The sequence below is a fragment of the Aquarana catesbeiana genome, linkage group LG01 (genome assembly GCF_042186555.1).
Source record: "Aquarana catesbeiana isolate 2022-GZ linkage group LG01, ASM4218655v1, whole genome shotgun sequence".
Taxonomy (NCBI): domain Eukaryota; kingdom Metazoa; phylum Chordata; class Amphibia; order Anura; family Ranidae; genus Aquarana; species Aquarana catesbeiana.
Window position 1 is genome coordinate 90,699,788 of NC_133324.1, and position 22,846 is coordinate 90,722,633.

A 22,846-nucleotide genomic window follows, 5' to 3' on the forward strand; every position below is an offset into this window, starting at 1 on the left:
TGGAGTTGATCCCCCTTTTAATGCATGCCAATATTCTGTTTGCTTTGTTAGCAGCAGCTTGGCATTGCATGCCATTGCTGAGCCTATCATCTACTAGGGCCCCCAGGTCTTTTTCCATCCTAGATTCCCCCAGAGGTTCTCCCCCCAGTGTATAGATTGCATTCATATTTTTGCCACCCAAATGCATTATTTTACATTTTTCTACATTGAACCTCATTTGCCATGTAGTCGCCCACCCCATTAATTTGTTCAGGTCTTTTTGCAAGGTTTCCACGTCCTGCGGAGAAGTTATTGCCCTGCTTAGCTTAGTATCGTCTCCAATGTCCTTCTATTTTTCCAATTTCATATACAGTCAACAAACTTGGTTCGTTATTGTGTTTCATTTTAAAGTGTCTGGACACACTGTAGGGGTTATTTACGAAAGGGAAATCTACTTTTCACTACAAGTGCACAGCAAGTGCACTTGAAAGTGCACTCGCTGTAGATCTGAGGGGGACATGCAAGGAAAATAAAAAACAGCATTTTAGCTTCCACATGATTGAATGATTTTTTCACAACATTGTTGATTGATTTTTTTGGACTATTTTTCTCAGCAATTTAAGAATATTGCACATAACTTTTTCTCTTTATACTTTAATATGCACTAGCACTTTATATATTTTTTGCACAGAATTTGCCTATTACACATGTTATATTATATATACAGTTGCAATAAAAATATTGCAATATCAACCCTTTTGGAATGATATGGATTTCTGCACAAATTGGTCATAAAATGTGATCTGATCTTCATCTAAGTCACAACAATAGACAATCACAGTCTGCTTAAACTAATAACACACAAAGAATTAAATGTTACCATGTTTTTTATTGAACACACCATATAAACATTCACAGTGCAGGTGGAAAAAGTATGTGAACCCCTAGACTAATGAGTTCTCCAAGAGCTAATTGGAGTGAGGTGTCAGCCAACTGGAGTCCAATCAATGAGATGAGATTGAAGGTGTTGGTTACAGCTGCCCCGCCCTATAAAAAACACACACCAGTTCTGGGTTTGCTTTTCACAAGAAGCATTGCCTGATGTGAATGATGCCTCGCACAAAAGAGCTCTCAGAAGACCTATGATTAAGAATGATTGACTTGCATAAAGCTGGAAAGGGTTATAAAAGTATCTCCAAAAGCCTTGCTGTTCATCAGTCCATGGTAAGACAAATTGTCTATAAATAGAGAAAGTTCAGCACTGCTGCTACTCTCCCTAGGAGTGGGCGTCCTGTAAAGATGACTGCAAGAGCACAGCGCAGACTGCTCAATGAGGTGAAGAAGAATCCTAGAGTGTCAGCTAAAGACTTACAAAAGTCTCTGGCATATGCTAACATCCCTGTTAGTGAATCTACGATACGTAAATGTCACGGAACGTCCCACACTCCGCTTGAGTGCTTCCTTCAGTATACCACTTCCTTGTAGTCTGGATACAGATATCCCAAATGCTTCCAAGCACAAAACAAGGCGACACTTGCTTAGATGCTAACATGAACTGTTTTTTTTTAGAATCAAAATTACAAGACTTTCTATGCCGTTGGAACCTCCTCTAACAATACAACTGTAACCTAATTAACATGAGCTAATTATCTAATTCTTTATACAGCCTAGGTGACTACGTCTCCTAGCTCATTGACTATTCAACACACATTACCATAAACATCAACACAGGGTTAATTAGAACAAACAACAATGAGTTGAATACCCTTAGAACCTGTGGTAAGCCAGACTAAACTCATTTACATTAAACACATTATAGCTGACATCAGACAGGTGAGTGGAGTTGATGACATTAGCATCTTCTCACAGTATGAGTCCCAACAGTATGACGCAGTCACTATTGCTACTATGGCAAATACAGGGTCCCCAGAGTCTGTGTGTTTTGGGGGGACATGGAGCTGAATCCAAAGTAACACCAACCCCAGGGTCCCCAGGCATACAGCTCACAGAGAGCACCATTCCCCCAAATGCCAGGGCACATAATCTGTTGGCAAGAGGCTAGTGTTCAGTCCCCCCCAGTAGCCTCTGTCCTGGGAGCGTCTGTCACAGTAAAACACTAAACAAGAATGGATTTCATGGGAGGATACCACAGAGAAAGCCACTGCTGTTCAAAAAAACATTGCTGCACATTTACAGTTTGCACAAGAGCACCTGGATGTTCCACAGCAGTACTAGCAAAATATTCTGTGGACAGATGAAACCAAAGTTGAGTTGTTTGGAAGAAACACACAACACTATGTGTGGAGAAAAGGAGGCACAGCACACCAACATCAAAACCTCATCTCAACTGTGAAGTATGGTGGTGGGGGCATCATGGTTTGGGGCTGCGTCAGGGCCTGGACGGCTTGCTATCATCGAAGGAAAAATGAATTCCCATTTTGCAGGAGAACTTAAGGCCATCTGTCCACCAGCTGAAGCTCAACAGAAGATGGGTGTTGCAAAAGGACAAGGACCCAAAGCATAGAAGTAAATCAACAACAGAATGGCTTAAACAGAAGAAAATACGCCTTCTGGAGTGGCCCAGTCAGAGTCCTGACCTCAACCCGATTGAGATGCTGTGGCATGACCTCAAGAAAGCGATTCACACCAGACATCCCAAGAATATTGCTGAACTGAAACAGTTCTGTAAAGAGGATTGGTCAAGAATTACTCCTGACCATTGTGCACGTCTGATCTGCAACTACAGGAAACGTTTGGTTGAAGTTACTGCTGCCAAAGGAGGTTCAACCAGTAATTAATCCCAAGGGTTCACATATTTTTTCCACCTGCACTGTAAATGTTTACATGGTGTGTTCAATAAAAACATGGTAACATTTAATTCTTTGTGTGTTATTAGTTTAAGCAGACTGTGATTGTCTATTGTTGTGATTTAGATGAAGATCAGATCACATTTTATGACCAGTTTGTGCAGAAATCCATATAATTCCAAAAGGGTTCACATACTTTTTATTGCAATTGTACATATATATATATATATATATATATATATATATATATATATAGGTTTGAAATATTTACCATTTCAAATTAAGGGGTTTTGAATCAATTGTGTGGAATAGCGCCACTCTTATCACTATATGCAAAACAAAATAAGACTGGGAAAAAAAAAACTAATTTAATTACTAGAAACCAAATAATATTTTCATTCACTGGCCAAAGTAAGCACTGAAACACAGAATAGTGTCTGCAGGGACCATGAGGGCCACACAATATTTGCCAAAAGTCCACTTGGGCTGCAGGTTGGGTACAAGGGCTCTAACTTTTACAATTGCATCATGATATAAATACATGCACTAACCTTCATTATACTAGACAATCACTGTACATTATTACTTAACCTGCATATTAGATATTGCATAGTTACTGGGCTATAAATGCAGTTGTTCTAACACATGCAGTTGTTCTAACACCTGACACATGGGTGAAGATCTAGCCATTAGACTGACAGCAAGAGAGACAACACTCAGGAACTCAGGCAGTCTCAGGAACATCTTGAGCAGCCATTCTCAACCAGGGCTCCGTGAAACACAAGGCTTCCTCCAGATGCTTCTAAGGCAGTGGTTCCCAACTCCTGTACTCAGGACCCACTAACAGGCCAAATTTTAGGTATTACGTGGGGAGATGCAGACTAGAATACTGCAATCACTGAGCAGACAATTATATTACCTGTCATGTATTCAGTTACCTTGCAAACCTGGCCTGTTGGTGGGTCCTGAGGACAGAAGTTGAGAACCACTGTTCCAAGGGTTCCTTGAGCTGTTGCTTATTGAACTCCCACATGATGGTGCATTCATAGTTCCAGAACCAATGACATAGCTCCCAACTGTACCCTTTTCCTCCCCATTTGTCCCTAATTTCCATCTGATCTATATAGTTGTATATAGAATGCACTTTTTATCTTTCAGAAAGTGTTTCCCAGTGCTAAACCTTTCATCTCATTTCTAAATTGCTGCATTTGTAAATTCCAAAAGCCAGTATAAAGGAATAGTGGTGGTAAAAAAGTACTTGTAGGTTTAACTTATCTTTTTTTTTTTTCTTTTGTTTTTTTTTTTTTTTGTATAATTCTCCTTTACATACATACTACATACTTTTATTAACAGGTGTCCCTCGTTCCCATCTCAAAACATTGGGAGGTATGCAATGATACCAATCATGGGCATCCGCAGAACTTTTTTCAGGGGAGGGGGCATCATTTTAAGGTTACCCATGCTCTGCCCCTTTTCGACAATGTCATCAAGGGGAGGGGCTTAGTCATTATCACATAAAGCGCAGGCATGCAAAGGTTTCAGAAACCTGATGCAAAAGCTTAATAGAAGGCTCAAGCTGCCATTGTCTGATTAGCATTTTCTAATCTGTTTTTATGTTTACATAGGTTTCCACTACTGACATTTCTTTCTGAAAATGCCAGCACCATGGCTCTGTTGTTCCAATATTTATATTCATTAACCCGGAGGAGGTATGCAGATAAGAATTTTTAACTTTCCTTAAACTTTTCTGATGTGCATACAGGCTCTGGCTTAGAAAGCATTCTGACCCACGGGTCAGCATTAGAGCCAGGTAAAGAGCATTTTTAGAAGGTTAGCAATGATATCTCCCGCATATCTATCATGAAATAATTATTTTAACACCTTGACCGCAATTATACAAGTAGTGCTGTTAGATGAGCTCCAGAACATGGACACAGGCTACCTCAGCTCAGGCAGGTGCTGGTGCAGGTGGACAGCTCACACTCAGTTCTTCAGGTGTGCTCCCTTCCTTCCCTTAGACTCTGAGCCTGCCTGGAGAAGATGGAGGAGGTGGGTGGAGCAAAATGTGACCATGCATAAAGGAGGAAGAAGTTGAGTGCTGGGGCCTCGCCTTGGCCTCATGACATGAGGCCAAGGCGAGGGGGGCACTTGTCCCCCCTTGCCCCCCAACGCGGATGTCAATGTTACTAATTATCCTATTCACTACCTCTAAGGGCTCATTAACATTAGCATTGCTTTCTGAAGAGTGGTCTGCATTGTACTGCCCCCTCACCATCTGCTTTAACCCCTTGGAGCATGCACTAGCATGCCACAGCCACATGCAGTGTACGCAGTTGTGAGGCACCTGCAGAGTGGCTCCATTCACTTGAATGTGTACACCCCTATCCTCTGCCTGTGCAGCTAAAGAGGGTAGCAGTTGTGTGGAGGGGTGTCAAAAGAGTAGTTCAACTGGGGAGTTTTACTGCCCCCCCAACCTCTTGTGTGAACAAGCCCTTCTTCCCACTGACCACCAATGTAAGGGGCATTTTTCCCACTACCCCCTTTTAGCAGAGGTTCCCCAAGACCTTAAAATTATTTCAAGGGTTCCTCTAGGTTAAAAATGTTGAGAATGGCAGATCTAGAGAAATATGTTCAAGAATAAATACTTTTCAGAGAACTTCAGATTAACACTAACAGATCCAATAATTGCTTCGAAAAAATATGGATATGTTTTATGTCTTAGATGTGGAATTTATCTTCAGTGAAATTAACTTTTATGATAAGGTAATCCATCTACAGCTTGCACTGGTATTGAATTTTTATTAAATTCTTTAAATTAGTTCTTGCTATCTGTAAAGCATACAAGGTGACAGATTTTCCCTGATTTGCATGTTTTAGTTAATCAGAAAATTATATTGCAGAAATTCACAATTATATTACTGTTTCATCACTGTCTGTATTATCATTTTATTTATAATACATTCTAAGGATGGTGTCATTGCATGGTTGGTCAGTATAGAATTCCCTAATCCAATCTGAAAGACTTTAGTGATTGCTATTATTTTACAGTGTTTGTTATACAGTACGTGCATCTGTTCCAGTGCATTTGAGTCAATCAGAAAGCAATTGAGAAATCACAAACTTTCCTAGCAAGTAATGCCAGGTTCTTGTACGAACAATTATCAGTATTATAATAGATAATTTAAATTTTTTTAGCTTATAAGGTTAAAAAATACACAGGTAGATCTAATTCAACCTTTGTGTGTGTATAGGTGTGTGGGATTTTTCTTTTCCATCAATTCCCATAGCCCTGTATACTCTCTTTTCTGAGGAAGACATCTAAACGTTTTCTTGAAGTTGTAAAAACCCTCAGCCAGTGCAACTTCCTGGGGGAGGGAGTTATTTTCTGCTCCAACAGTAAAGAATCCTTTCTGCAATCTAAAGTTAAGCCTCATGTCTTCTAATCTCAAATTGTGATCATGTGTTCTTTTCAGGGACTAGCTGGACGTGACTATCAGCTCCTCCCTTTTAGACACGTATCGGCCAATCACAGGCCTTCCTCAGTATACAATGTAATTATGATATCCTTTAACCACTTCAATACCAGGCACCAGTGGCGGCTGGTGAAGTTTTAGGAAGGGGGGCGCCAGACCCCGCCCTTCCTTTTTGATCCCTGCCACTTGGTGAAAATGGGCGTGGTACAGCAAAATAGTGGGTGTGGCTCTAAGGTGGTGTGTTTAGCGTCTGAGATGAACGAGGGATGGAGGGAGAGGGAGAGAGGGACAGCAGGCCCAGATCCTACACAACAATAGAAATATGTGTATTCTAGAAAGTTTAACAATCAGCAGATAAAGATACTCCAAACACCTGGTGTTAGCACTTCAATCATCCCGGCACCATGGTTGTTATGGTGTCAGGATGATTAAAGCGCATTATTTCTATTATTACATTGTAATATAAAATTAAATCATTCAACTCACCATAATGCAGAATCAGTGGGAGCCCCGAGTGTGTCACCTGCAACCAGATGCCATCAGGCGTCCCCAGCAGTCCGTCCTTACATCAGGTGCCCCCAGCGGAGTCCCTCCTTACATGCAGCCTGTGTCACATCAAATGCAGCCTCTGTCACATAAAATGCAGCCTCTGTTTACCCAAATGCAGCCTCTGTCCCCCCCCCTAAATCCCTAAATGCAGCCTCTGTCCCCCCCTAAATGCAGCCTCTGTCCCCCCCAAATGCAGCCTCTGCCCCCCCAATGCAGCCTCTGTCCCCCTCCCCAAATGCAGCCTCTGCCCCCCCCATGAAGCCTCTGTCCCCCCCCAAATGCAGCCTCTGTCCCCCCCCCAATGCAGCCTCTGCCCCCCCCCAAATGCAGCATGCCTGTGTCCCATTAAATGCAGCCTCTGTTCTCCCAAATGCAGCCTCTGTCCCCCCCAAATGCAGCCTCTGTCCCCCCCAGATGCAGCCTCTGTCCCCCCCAAATGCAGCCTCTGTCCCCCCCCCCAAATGCAACCTCTGTCCCCCCAAATGCAGCATTCCTATGTCCCATTAAATGCAGCCTCTGTTCCCCCAAATGCAGCCTCTGTCCCCCCCCAAATGCAGCCTCTGACCCCCCCCAAATGCAGCATGCCTGTGTCCCCCCATCCAAATGAAGCCTCTATCCCCCCCCCCCAAATGCAGCCTCTGCCCCAGCCAAATACAGCATTTGCCCCCCCAAATGCAGCCTCTGCCCCCCCAAATGCAGCCTCTACCCCCCTAAATGCAGCCTCTGTCCCCCCCCCAAAATGCAGCCTCTGTCCCCCCCCAAATGCAGCCTCTGTCCCCCTCCCAAATGCAGCCTCTGTCCCCCCCAAATACAGCCTCTGTCCCCCCCCCCAAATACAGCCTCTGTCCCCACCCCAAATGCAGCCTCTGTCCCCCCCAAATGCAGCCTCTGTCCCCCCAAAATGCAGCCTCTATCCCCCCAAAATGCAGCCTCTGTCCCCCCCAAAATGCAGCCTCTGTCCCCCCATGCAGCCTCTGTTCCCCCAAATGCAGCCTCTGCCCCCCCCCCCAAATGCAGCCTCTGTCCCCCCCCCAAATGCAGCATGCCTGTGTCCCCCCATCCAAATGAAGCCTCTATCCCCCCCAAAAGCAGCCTCTGCCCCCCCCAAAAGCAGCCTCTGCCCCCCCCAAAAAGGCAGCCTCTGTCCCCCCCAAATGCAGCCTCTATCCCCCCAATGCAGCCTCTATCCCCCCAAAATGCAGCCTCTGCCCCCCAAATGCAGTCTCTGTCCCCCCCCAAAATGCAGCCTCTGTCCCCCCCAAATGCAGCCTCTGTCCCCCCCAAAATGCAGCCTCTATCCCCCAAAATGCAGCCTCTGTCCCCCCCAAAATGCAGCCTCTGTCCCCCCATGCAGCCTCTGTTCCCCCAAATGCAGCCTCTGCCCCCCCCCAAATGCAGCCTCTGTCCCCCCCCCAAATGCAGCATGCCTGTGTCCCCCCATCCAAATGAAGCCTCTATCCCCCCCAAAAGCAGCCTCTGCCCCCCCCAAAAAGGCAGCCTCTGTCCCCCCCAAAAAGGCAGCCTCTATCCCCCCAATGCAGCCTCTATCCCCCCAAAATGCAGCCTCTGCCCCCCAAATGCAGTCTCTGTCCCCCCCAAAATGCAGCCTCTGTCCCCCCCAAAATGCAGCCTCTGTCCCCCCCAATACAGCCTCTCCCCCCCAAATGCAGCCTCTGTCCCCCCCAAAATGCAGCCTCTATCCCCCCCAAAATGCAGCCTCTGTCCCCCCTCCCAAAATGCAGCCTCTGTCCCCCCCATGCAGCCTCTGTCCCCCCCAAAATGCTACCTGTCCCCCCCAATACAGCCTCTGTCCCCCCCCCCACATACAGCCTCTGTCCCCCCCAAATGTAGCCTCTGTCCCCCATTCTCCACACAGCGGTACTTACCTTGGGTCTCCTGCGGTGTCCTCCTCCTTACACTGGCAGCAGCATTCTTCCTGTTTCCTCTATCAGGGGCAATGAGAGAGAGAATCAGGAAGTGACATCTGACTCAGGGCAGATGTCAATCAAATCTGAAGCGCCGAGTAGCTTCCGCCCGGCGCCTGTAGTATCTATTACTATGGCCGGGCGGAAGCTACTCGGCGTTTCAGAAAACGCCACAAGGCGGGCTAAACGCCCGCAAATGCAGCGCCACGTCTGCAATCTCGTGATTGCATAGACGTGGCGCTTCCTATAAGTGCACTGTGTCCGGCGTCGCACTGTGTCCGGCGTCCGAACACAGTGCACTTAAGGACCTTTTTTCCTTTTTTTTTTTTTTTAAAGGGGCAGTAATAAAAAAAATTTTTTTTTTTTTTGACTTTTTTTTTCTGCCTGGAGGGGGGGGGGGCTGCGCCCAGGCCGCCACTGCCAGGCACTTAGACACCTTCCTGCCCAGGCCAATTTTCAGCTTTCAGCGCTGTCGCAATTTCAATGATAATTGCGCGGTCATGCAACACTGTACCCAAACAAATTTTTTATCATTTTGTTCCCACAAATAGAGCTTTGTTTTGGTGGTATTTGATCACCTCTGTGGTTTTTATTTTTTGCGTAACAAAAAAAAAAAAGGCCGAAAATTTTGGAAAAAAACAGGCTTTTCTTTGTTTCTGTTAAAAATTTTTGTAAATAAGTACGTTTTCTTCTTCAATGACGGGCACTGATATGGCTGTACTGATGGGCACTAATAAGGCGCCACTGATGGGCACCGATGAGGTGGCACCAATGAGGTGGCACTGATGGGCACTGATGATGGGCACTGATAGGTGGCACTGATGTGCACTGATAGGTGGCACTGGTATGCGGCACTGATGGGCACTCATAGGTGGCACTGATGGGCACTCGTAGGTGGCATTGATGGGTACTTATGGGTGGCACTGATGGGTACTTATGGGTGGCACTGATAGGTGGCATGGATGGGCACTGATGGGCACTGATAAGTGGGCACTGATGGGCATGGATGGGCACTGAGAGGTGGCACCGATGGACACTGATGGGTGGCACTGATGACACTGATTGGTGGTATTGGTGGTATTGGTGACACTAATGGGTGGCATTGCTGGGCGTCACTGATATATAATGGTGCCAGTCAGTGCCCATTTGTGGGCACTGATTGGCAGAGATCTGGCATAATTTGCACATGTGGATGGCCATGGGGTACATACCTGGCCATCCACATGTTGCCCCCTTCCCTGGTGGTCCTGGTGGCTTCCCTGGTGGTCTAGTGTGGGCATCTGAGGGGGGGCTGCGCTGATAAACAATCAGCGCAGAACCCCCTGTCAGGAGAGCCGCCGATCGGCTCTCCTCTACTCGCGTCTGTCAGACGCGAGTGAGGAAAAGCCGATCAACGGCTTTCCTATTGACATCATGATCAGCCGTGATTGGACACGGCTGATCACGTGGTAAAGAGCCTCAGCCGGAGGCTCTTTACCAAGATCAGTGTAGCGGTGTGTCAGAGTGACATACTGCTCCACCGATCGCCGCGATGAGCGTGGCGGCATGTTATCCTGCTGGATGTCATATGACGCCCAGTCAGGATAACTGAACCACCGCCGTCAATCTGCTATAGGCTGGGCGGGAAGTGGTTTAAGTGCCTCTTCTCCAGAGTAAAAATCTGTAATCTATTAGACCAATCCTCATAGCTGAGTTCCTCCATTGCCCTTATCAATTTTGGTGCCTTTCTATGAACTCTTTCTATTTCTACAATGTCTTTCCTGAGGATTGGTGATTGGAACTGAACTGCATATTCAAAATGAGGCCAAACCAGTGTTTTGTAAAGGGGTATGATTATTGGTTTAATTCTCTAATGAATGTCCTTTTTAATGCATGACAGTATTTTGCTAGCCTTTGTTAGCTGTGGCTTGGCATCAGTGTTGCCAAGCTACCAGATTGAAATTTACTGACACGACACCCAAAATTTACTGGCCCAGCCAAATTTTTATTGCCATTTCAAGTCACAAAATGACAGTTTTAAGTGCAATTTTCAGTATTATGGGATGAATATTAAAGCAAAAAACATATTTATTGTATTTTTGCTAAGTAGCTCAGGAACAGGACTCAATAAGGCAAGAAATTGGAATGGACAGCACACACCCATGAAATTGACTCTTACTGATACTGGCAGCAGTGTGCAGCAGCACAGATGATGACACGTCCTCTCCTGAGTCACAGTGACAGTCTCTCTCTACGCCAGGTGGTCCCTTCAGTCCACTTCAGTCCAAACAGCACTGACAGTCCTGCTCCCGGCTTGCCTTGCTCCCGTCCCACCGACCCTCAAGCGAAGCTCTGAACGCTCAGTTTGGCTCCCTTGCACCGTGACATCACATGACAAACTTAGGCACTGCCTCTGCCAGACCCGCCCACCGCTGGTCCCACCCGAATACAGTGTAGCAGGCAGGTTTAGGCTGGCTTCGGACCGGAACTGCACATGCGCGTTCCAAGCCGAACCTCATGGCCGCATTTTTTACTGGTAACCTTTTCCTGTCACTGGCATTTACTGGCAGGAGAAAAGTGCCAGTTTTTTACTGGCTGCCAGTAAAAATACTGACGGTTGGCAACCTCCACCTACCAATGCAAAGCCCCCCAAATTCCCTCTTCTAGCCTTTCTCCCCAAAATAATTCATTCCTCCCCAAATCTTTTCCCCCAGAATCCTTTCTTTGCCTATATTTCTCATAACTGGAAAAAATGGGAAAGAGGGGGGATAGGGCACAGGACACCCTTAATAACGATCAGCAACCGGCAGATTGGCAGACTCCTTTGACAAAAATAGGTGAGATAAGGCAGACAGTAGTACAAGAATAAGAGCCTTTAAGCTGAACCAGCACATCTGTACTTTGTAGGACAAGCTGTCTCCTCTAGTAGCTGAACTTTACTCACTGCTTCATGTCCCTATTCCCTTGGATGAGTTCTCTCTGAAGTCCTCCCAGCCATTTCATAGCCTCCTGCTGAAAAGTCCCCTCTGGTGCTTCCTTAGAACTCCATACCTCTAGAATCGTTACCTGATCTGTGGCAGGCTTTCCTGCGCATAAACTTGAACACACAGATAGGCCTCGGTTAGGCCTAGCAGCCGGCAGCCACCTGGATAGGCTTCGGGCCTAGCAGCCAGGAACTCTACATACACCATCCACCCAGGCCGAAGCCCCGAGCAGGAACACACTGCCTGATCACCTGACTTCTTTCCATTAAATAGCTTTTCCCAGCATGCTTAGCCGCAAATTTGATTGGCTGAGAAAAGTGTGTTTATCCATAACTTAAGTATACTGTAGCTCATCACTCTAATTTCAAAGAGGCAACAGCACTACCTACTGACAAAAGGGAGAAGCCACAACTTAGAATGGAATTACAGAAGTCATGTAATCACTAAATACTACAAAATTGGCCAGGCTGACTACCACCCGGCACAACTAAATTTATCTGTAGCCCTATTCTAGTGACAAGGGTGCTACATCAGTAAAGCTTCAAGATTACATTCAATCTGGCTTAGTGCAGAATACTGCAGGAGGTTTTAGCTGCATGTCCAGTTACACACAGGAAGCAAGTACAGAACATTTATAATCATTATATTTTTTCTAAATGTAAATATTCTAATTTAGATTAACATAACCAAGCAAGAAAAGGAGTTCTATTGCTCTCACAAAACTTTATTCATCTATTTGAAAATTATTAAAATCTATAATAATAAATAAGGCACATTACAGCCCACAGCCTTAAAAATTGAAAAAGATCTGTCTTAAAAACAGCATATCCCCCACATGCAAACCAAACCGCCACTAAATCAAGGTAATGTAATATATCAGCCTACACAATATTCCATATTGTTATGAACTTTAAAAGGGTTGTAAACCCTTGTGGTTTTTTACCTTAATGCATTCTATGCATTAAGGTGAAAAATCTCCTGTGCTGCAGCTGCCCCCCAGAGCCCCCCTTTTACTTACCTGAACCCGGTCTTTCCAGCCGGTGTCTCAGTTCCTCATTGGATAGATTGATAATAGCAGGAGCCATTGGCTCCCGCTGCTGTCAATCAAATCCAATGACGCGGGAGCCGTGGCCGAGTCCTGCTGTATGTGTCAATGGATGCAGCAGGAGAAGGGAGCACGCCCGCACAAGCCCCCCCCCCCCCCAGGAAAAGCGCTTCTCTGTGGAAAAACTCGAGAAAAGGAGGAGCCAGGAGCGCCCCAGAGGGACCCCAGAACAGGAGGATCGAGGGCCACGCTGTGCAAAACCCTTTCACGGAGGAGGTAGGTATGACATGTTTGTTATTTTAAAAAAAAACAAAAAAAAACAAAAAGAGACTTTACAACCCCTTTAACACAAGGCAATTCATTGTCTTGAGTATTGGACTGTATTCAGCTGGCTGCAAATATTAACAATGTTGTTATTCTGTGTCTATCCAAGGATTGCTACTAAAAATACTTCCAAATACTGTACTTCCAAATAGAGACAACAAATGTCAATCTTTATCAAAGAATTGCGCAATCCATAGGGTCACATGGGTTTCAAAGCAATTGTCATACAGTATATGGAAGTGTAAAGACACTTTAAAAAAACTAGATCTTTAAGTATCTATTATAGAGCTCTTGAATTTCCATTAGTAGGAAATGTCTTGAAACCCTTACATTTACAGTCAGAATTGAACAGTAATGGAATATCTGAACATCCTCTTCTGTATCTCAGATATACAGATAGTGCTTTTCTTCTGTGATATGCAGAGGCACACTAGTAATTCCAGGTACTTTGAGCAGTTATTCTACAAATAGGAGATACATTAATACTGAGGCTAACCTAATGACATTGAGAACGTAGATATTTTATTTTTTCTTATTCTTCCAACAAATATACAGAGCATTCTACCTAGATACCTTCCAACTCTCTGAGTTAAAAAAAAAATGCTACTTTTTAGCACCAATGTTTTTGTTCAAAACATTTTTTTAAGTATAAAGGATTGTTTCACCTTTAATGGCCATTTTCCAATAACATTCTCATGCGTTCTAGGATCCACCAGTACATTACATACAATGCCCCTGCTGTTTGAATAAGTGCTTTTGTGCCTTTCCATACATGTAGGCCATGTGCAGCTTGTCTGTAAAAAAAAATTATTAACCACTTAAGCCCCAGAAGGATTTGCCCCCTTAATGACCAGGCCATTTTTTGCGATACGGCACTGCATCGCTTTAACTGACAATTGCGCGGTCATGCGACGTTGTACCCAAACAAAATGGATATCCTTTTTTCCTCACAAGTAGAGCTTTCTTTTGGTGGTATTTGATCACCTCTGCAGTTTTTATTTTTTGCTCTATAAACAAACAAAAAAATAACAATTTAAAAAAAACACAATATTTTGTATTTTTTGCTAAATATCCCCCCCAAAAATGTCTTCATCAGTTTAAGCTGATATGTATTCTACATATGTTTGGTAAAAAAATCGCAATAAGCATATATTGATTGGTTTGTGCAAAAGTTATAGCATCTACAAAATAGGGGATATATTTATGGCATTTTTATTATTATTTTTTTTTTTTACTAGTAATGGTGGCGATTTGCGATTTTTATCGGGACTGCGACATTGCGGCAGACAGATCGGACACTTTTTTGGGACCAGTGACATTTATACAGCGATCAGAGCTAAAAAAAGCCACTGATTACTGTATAAATGTCACTGGCAAGGAAAGGGTTAACACTAGTTGGCGATCAAGGAGTTAAATGTGTGCCCTCACTGTGTGTTCTAACTGTGGGGGGATAGGACTGACTGGGGGAGGAGACATATCGCTGTTCCTACTTAGTAGGAACACACAATCTGTCTCTACTCCCCTGACAGAACGGGGATTTGTGTTTTTACACACACAGATCCCCGTTCTGGCTCTGTCAGGAGTGATCGCGAGTGCCCGGCGAACATCGGCCGGCCACGCGCATTGGCTCCGGGGGCACGCTGTGGGTCCACGTGCCTGCCATATCGATTCAAAGAGCCGACGTACCATGAGGCGATTCGCGCAGCCGTGCCAACCTGCCGCAGTACAACTGCGGCGGCTGGTCGGCAAGTAGTTAATAGCTGACCTCTCCATCCTGCCTCAATGGCAGGATTGGCTATACATTAGCAGTGAGCCCCCTGTGGCTACTCTGGTTTGCTCAAGCATCATGCAAGCCCAGTGCCTTCTTTCAGCGGCTGAGCTTACTGTCAGGGCTGGGCTCCTGCTATTTACTAACAGCTCTTTCTTTCAGTGCACAGAGGCTGCTCAGCTGTCGGTTATTTACCAGCGATTCGTTTGTTTCAACAGTGATTCACCTGGTTACCATTACCTGCCTCGTTAATCCTGCCTACAGCCAGCCCCTTTTGGCACAGCTTTGCTTATTCCCTCCGTGCCCTCGCATGGTCAACATCTCCAGTGTGTTCCTGCTGTGTTCCTGTGTATCTGTCTGTCTGATTACCCGCTCTGGCTTCCAAACCCTGGCTTCTGTTTTTGACCACATTCCTGAAATGTTGTTATTTTGCTATTATATTAAAGGTGTGATTTTAACTGCATTTTCTGTCTCTGCTTGGTTTATGGTTCCTGACACTCAGCCATTGCTGTTACAAGCCAAATGTTAAAAGTGCACCCCCAGTAGCCACTCTGGCTAGCTCTAACAGTGCATCTGTTAGAGCTAGCCAGAGTGGCTGCTGGGAGCGCACTTCTAACATCTGGCTTGGCCTACAGTAGAGGGGAATCTGCTACTAAGGAGTGTTTTTGGACAGGCTGCACATGGCCTATATGTATAAAGGGGGACATGTGAAACTATCCAAACAGCCGAGGAGTGGTATGTAATGTAGTGGTAGCTGGTAGTGTAATGTAGGGAAGCTGGAATGCATGGGGGATTTTTTGGGAAAAAGGTCATTAAAGGTGAACCAACCCTTCAAAAAGTGAACTCTAGGTGCATACATTTAGGCCCCTTTCACACTGGGGCGGTAGGGGGCGTCGGCGGTAAAACAGCGCTATTTTTAGCGCTGTTTAACCGCGGTATTCGGCCGCTAGCGGTGCGGTTTTAACCCCCTGCTGGCGGACGAAAAAGGGTTAAAACCCCTCGTATAGCGCGGCTATAGCCGCGGTATTACCGCAGTATAGCCGCACTGTCCCATTGATTTCAATGGGCAGGAGCGGTTTAGAAGCGGTGAATACACCGCTCCTTCACCGCTCCAAAGATGCGGCTTGCAGGAGATTTTTTCTTCTCCTGCCAGCGCACCGCTTCAGTGTGAAAGCCCTCGGGCTTTCACACTGAACAAACAGTGGAGGCTGTTTAGGGGCGGTTTACAGGCGCTATTTTTAGTGCAATAACGCCTGCAAACCACCCCAGTGTGAAAGGGGCCTTAAAGACACAGTTTATTGTAGCTCGGTAGTTACCATTAAATGTATTTTTTCAACCAAGCAGTCCAAATACCTTAAACAGGTTGTTGTTTTGTGTGGCAGAGCTGTGTATACCCCAAAACTGGATGGACAGAAATACAAATCCTTTGGCAAATAAAATAACTCCTGGATATGCATTCATCTGTGCATTCAGCTGCTTGCCCGGAGTTCAGCTTTAACATTAATATAAGAAGTTTGGTAATTGTGGACCTTCACTCCCTTTTTCTTCTTTAAAGAACTCTAATGCCCTGTACACGGAAAAAGTGCGATCGGATTATGTTGTCAGAAATTCCATTTATGTGTGGGCTCCGTCGGACTTTTTCCATCCGAATTTCCGACACACAAAGTTTGAGAGCAGGATATAACATTTTCCAACAACAAAATCCGATCGTTTAAATTCGTGTGTACACAAATCCGACGCACAAAGTGCCACGCATGCTCAGAATAAATTAAGAGACGAAAGCTATTGGCTACTGCCCCATTTATAGACCGGACGTACGTGTTTTACGTTTAGAACGATCGGATTTTCCGACAACTTTGTGCGACCGTGTGAATGCAAGACAAGTTTGAGCCAACATCTGAAATGGATTTTGTTGTCGGAATGTCCGATCAATGTCCGATCGTGTGTACAGGGCATAACAGGTATTTCTTCTGGAGACATCTCAGGCCTATTAGAACCCTAATGTCACCTCTGCCCTCTACTGCAGCTAATCAACTACAAGTACTTACTGAGCGGCTGATTACCGACTGAGAAAGATAACACCAAGCTCATAGCTGCAGCTGCAGTGATGATCTTGTTTTGAGCCACTTCATTTCCAGCATGTTTTAAAATGGCCCAAGGACGTGAAGTTGTTAAAGAAAATCTATAGTTCAATCACGTCCCCCATCATGGAGGAACCTGACAGCTATTGTATGCAGACAGCTGCATTACCCATGGCTGTCTCAATTTCCAGACAGTGACCGCCTCTGATTAGATGCAAGCACTATTCAGACAGTAATTTTTCAACCAGTTCCACTTATCACAGAGGATAACAGGGAGCTCTCCATCCTGAATATATTTACCACATTCCCTGGCTCCCTAGAGGAACGGGGGAGTGCAGGAACCAACCACCATGGGCAGCAGCAGCAGAGTTGGGTAACCTTTCTTGGTACCATTAAAGTAATTAACTGGCTCTACTGCCGCCCAGATCAAATCTATATGAATGTCGAATGTTTGTGTGGTAGACAGGTGGACAATGTTTGTCCAGGTGGCTGGACTGAGCTGGATCTGCTGCACCCTAGGCTGCTCCAGTGCCTACTTTGAAATACCTAGGACTCCACTGCCCAGGCCGGCTGGGTAATTGCAGGAGTAAAATGCCAAGATACTCACTATCACTCTTGCCATCTGTGACGGTCATCTGCCAAAAAGGGGGCCCCCTCCATTTATCCAACTAACTGCCACAAGAGGATTACAGAGGGAGAGAGTGGTGAGAGGGTCACAGACCCACTGTTAAGCTAAACACTCGTTGATGTTGACAGTTCATTTTCAAGAAACTGTAGATATAACCCTGCACCCATTCTTGTGCTAACTGCTCATATTGTTGCTAGGCTAGGCCCAACTCAGCCAAGTTACCCATACCTCCCAACTTTTTGAGATGGGAAAGAGGGAAACCTGTTAGCAAAAGTATGTAGGCATAGGACACACCCCCTGTCACTCCCTCTTAAAGGAGAATTATGCAAAAAAAAAAAAATATTAGTTAAACCCACAAGTGATTTTTTCCCACTACTATTCCTTTATACTGGCCTTTAAAATTTAAAATGCAGTAATTTAGAAATTGGATAAAAGGTTTAGCACTGGGAAACACCTTTTGAAAGATAAATAGATCAATGTCCGACCGCGTGTACAGGGCATTAGTCTAACCTCCTTGTTTGACCAGAACCAATGGGTACATGCTTCTACTCACTCTGATGGCAACACCATTGACCTTATATTCTCCTACCTATGCACTCCTTGCAACCTCTCCAACAATTATTTTCCTCTCTCTGATCACCACCTTCTTAGTTTCACTCTCTCCCTGTCTTCCACCACCTCTCCCACCAACCACCTAACAATCACCCATAGAAACCTTTGCCACTTCAACCCTTCTCTTCTTTATTCAGCTACTGACCATCTCTATGACAAAATCTCACCCCTGTCCTGCACCAATCTAGCCACTACTGTCTACAACAGATTCCTGTCCTCTGCCCTGGATGAGCTGGCCCCCCTCAATACACACAGAATCAGGCCCGACCCCTACAACCCTGGCAAACAGAAAACACCAGAAGTTTCAAAAAACATAGCTGAGCTCATAAACATCTGTGGCGTAAGACTGGTACACACTACTAGTTTTTTTTTTTCATTCAACCCAGCTCAGGTCAGAGCCGTTGTACTAACTATTCAATGTTAGTTACAGCGATCTCCCCTGCTGTTCCATTGTGTTCTGACAGGGTGACGTCCCCCCTGTCAGAACACTCTGGTCAGTGCTCTTGGCCATTATGAGCCGATTGTCAGACCTTTTTCGATCATGGTCCTTTGACAGGTCCTTTAACAGCTTCCCGACCGCCTCACGCAGATATACTGTGGCAGAAGGGCATGTACAGGCAGATTAACATACCTGCACGTGGCCCTTTAAGAGGTGGCTTGCGGCGCGCGCGCGCCGGGAGCTCTGTGGCCGCGATCGGGGGTCCCGTGGATCCGATGTCCGCAGGGATACCCGTGATCGTCTCATAGTGAGGAAGAATGGGGGGAGATGCTAATGTAAACAAGCATCTCCCCGTTCTTCCTAATGACACTGTCACTGATCACAGATATCTGTAATCGGGATCAGTGTAGTGTCACACACAGCCCCTCCCCCCCCCCACAGTTAGAATCACTCCCTAGGACACACTTAACCCTACCTACCCCTACAGCACCACCTAGTGGCAGTGACATTTTTTCAGTAATCAATGCAATTTTTTAGCATTGATCACTGTATTAATGCCAGTGGTCCCAAAAATGTGTCAAAATTGGCCGATGTGTCCCCCATAATGTCACAGTCATGATAAAAATCGCTGATCGCCACCATTACTAGTAAAAAAAAAAAAATATAATAAAAATGCCATAAAACTATCCCCTATTTTGTAAATGCTATAATTTTTGCGCAAACCAATCAATAAATGCTTATTGTGATTTTTTTTTACCAAAAATATGTAGAAAAATACATATCGGCCTAAACTGAGGAAAAAAAAATTTTTTTTATATATTTTTTGGGGATATTTATTATAGCATAAAGTAAAAAATAATGCGTTTTTTTCAAAATTGTCACTATTTTTTTGTTTATAGCGCAAAAAATAAAAACCGCAGAGGTGATCAAATACCACCAAAAGAAAGCTCTATTTGTGGGAAAAAAGGGACGTCAATTTTGTTTGGGAGCCACGTCGCACGACCGCGCAATTGTCAGTTAAAGCGACGCAGTGCCGAATCGCAAAAAGTGCTCTTGTCTGGTCCAGGGCTTAAGTGGTTAAATATAAAATTAAATATATATGTAAAAATAAATAAGTTCTTCACCATAAAAATTCTTAAATCTTTCAGGTGTGCCGTGAAAGTTTTTAGATCTTTTTGGTGCACTGCAAAACCAAAAATTTTGAGAAACACTGGACTAAAGTACAAACATGCAGTGTCCTACTATGCTGGCACTGCATGAATATGGGCAATGAGCACTTTATTTACTGCATTATTTTGCACCATATATTGTCATTTTGGATATAGCGCTACACTGTTTGGTTTGTAATTTTTGTATACTTTGTATCTAAGTATTGTGTTAGCTGCTTATTTTTGGGTTTATTTAGGCTCTAGCGCAAATTTATTTTTTCTTCAGGAATCTATATTGTCAGGAATAATAACAAATTAACATTTTATATTCACTTTAATGATTGCATTTATTTATAAACTAAAAAAAAATAGTGTGAATGAAATCCAACATAGACCAGAGTGTGCGGACAATTTATCGCTTTACATTCACAGTTTAATAATAGTCATCATGTTGACTAAGACTTTGGTGGCCTACAATTTAGATTTATGAATTGTGCTGCTGTAATAAATGTGAAGTGTGGCTCCGACACAAGCTGAGGCACGGATACAAATCACATTGCAAACAAGGATGAAGAAATTATTTTGTTCTTTAAGACATCAAGTTATCGGAGCATGAAGAAAACAGTGAGTGCTTGGAAAATATGTGATCGCTTGAAGTACCACATTTTCAAGAGGAACGTACAATACATAAATATGGACTCTGTGCATCTTGTTAAAATAAAGGATGATTGCCAAGAAAAGGAGAGGAGATTATTCTCTGAACAATTTTATATTGTACATAATAAAATTGACACTGGTAGTGCAAAATCTCACTGCTAAGCGAACACTTTGTCCATGCTGGTATTATGTGAAATTATTTCAGAGCTAAACCACTAAATAAGAGGGAATGCATATATACTAGGGGAGCTGTTTTACCTGTCAAAGGATTGGGATTTCTGTCCACCCAGTCCTGAAATTTGCAAAGCTCTACTCCACAATACAACATTGTCTGGCTGGGCAAGAGACCTGATTTATTTCTGCTACGGTTCAGTAACACTCACAAGTCTTGTCCTTCCTCCAGCCTGTGACTAAACATCTTGCAGCATGTTCCTGTCAATAAATTTGTAAGCAGCCTGTGTCACTCACATCCTGGCTTTAAAAAGAGGCATCGGCCTCAAAACATGTTACCATGCCCCCTAATGGCACTTCCTGTTTCATCACTTCCTGTTCTCACCTGTGCTCCATCATTTTACATGTGCTGCTTCCTGTTTCCTGTTCTCAGGCTGCCTGGTCACCCCAGCTACCACACCCCACCCCTTGCAGCAGCAGCTCCATCCTTCCACCTCTATTCCCTAATCACTCATCAATCCTCTTTCTTTTTCTATCTATATCCCTGTTATGAAATAATTTCTGATTGGGACTCTAAAAATAGAAGTTAATACCGCAGCTGCAGGAACAGATTCACAGGACGCAATTACTGTGTTTAAAATGTCCCGTTCAGTACCAAAAATGTATTATTACATGTTATTTTATGCATAGAGAAGAAAGGGGCGATGTGAAATGTTATTAAAAACTAACAAATAGAAATATGTTATTAAAAGCTAACAAATAGAAATATATTATTAAAAGTTAGTGAATAGAACAATTGCAAAAGAAAAACCTTGAGAGGGGAGGGGGGAGTAGTGACAGAGAGCTTCTAGCAGAAGATGTGTCTGTGTGTTAGGTGAAGGGTACAGAACACATTTCAACAGTACGAAGAAAATGGAGTCTCTGTGGTTAAATGAACAGTACAGTGAGCCTCGGTTCACACCAGAGGCGGCACGACTTGCAGGTCGCCTCACCGAGGCGACCTGCACACGACTGCCGGGGCGACTTGCAAAACGACTTCTGTATAGAAGTCTATGCAAGTCGCCCCAAGTCGCCCCCGAAGTCGTACAGGAACCTTTTTCTAAGTCGGAGCGACTTGCGTCGCTCCGATTAGAATGGTTCTATTGTACTGAACGGGACGCTACTTGTCAGGCGACCTAGGTCGCCTGACAAGTGGTCCCAGTGTGAACCGAGCCTAAATGTCCACGTCATTTCCCACCTTTTGTTTATTTGACACCATTCTTCTCCCCGTTACATTTAGCCTATTGCTGGTAACTTTTGTTACATTGGCGCAGAGAGACGGCGTCCTGTTCAGCTCTCCTAGTTTTCTCACAATAATGGGTTCATCAGGGCTGGTGGACCATTTATTGGTACATAAGGGTAGTCACACAGAGGCATAGCCTGATTAGGAAGTAAATAACAAATATGAGAAACAGGAACATCACAATGTAAGTGCCTAGTTTCTGTAACCATGTTGCTATGCCATATAAAAAGTCACCAAAACCTCCTAAAACCTTAAAGGGGTTCCATCCATCTTTAGCAATATCTCTGGCCTTAGTCTGTAGTTTTCTTATCTTAGCAAGATGCCCTTTAATAATGTCTTCATTATCAGAAATGTATATACAACAGTCAGTGTGAAATACCTTACACATCCCACCTTGAGTTGCAGTGAGATAGTTTAGCGTTAATATGTGCTCTAATACTACGTTTTTAAGCTTCACTTAATAAACCTATATCAGTGGTAGTAAGGTTAATAATCTCATCTACAATTCTAGTGTAATTATTATTATCTTTTCATTGCTTCAATTCCCCATCCTGTCCAGGAAGAGAACCATGACCATGCCATGTCACCTTCAGTGAACAGCTCTCTTTTGAACACTAAAGGGTATTCTGGAATTTGATCTGGTCGCATTGTATCTTTGTGAAAAGCCAAAGCAGGTACTAACTTCCCAATATAACATGTACCTGTAACATTAGGAGGAAGCCAGGTGTAGTGGCCAGGTGTACCTGTCTGGAGTTTGCATGTTCTCCCTGTGCCTGCGTGGGTTTCCTCCGTGTACTCCAGTTTCCTCCCACACTCCAAAGCTCCACACCACATGCTGGTAGGTTAAATGGCTTCTGTCAAAAAAAAAAAAAAAAAATGGCCCTAGTATATGAATGTGAGTTGGGGACCTTGGAGTGTGCAATGTATGTGTGGAGCGCTGCGTAAATTGACAGCGCTATATGGGTACCTTAAATAAATAATAATACTAATAGATG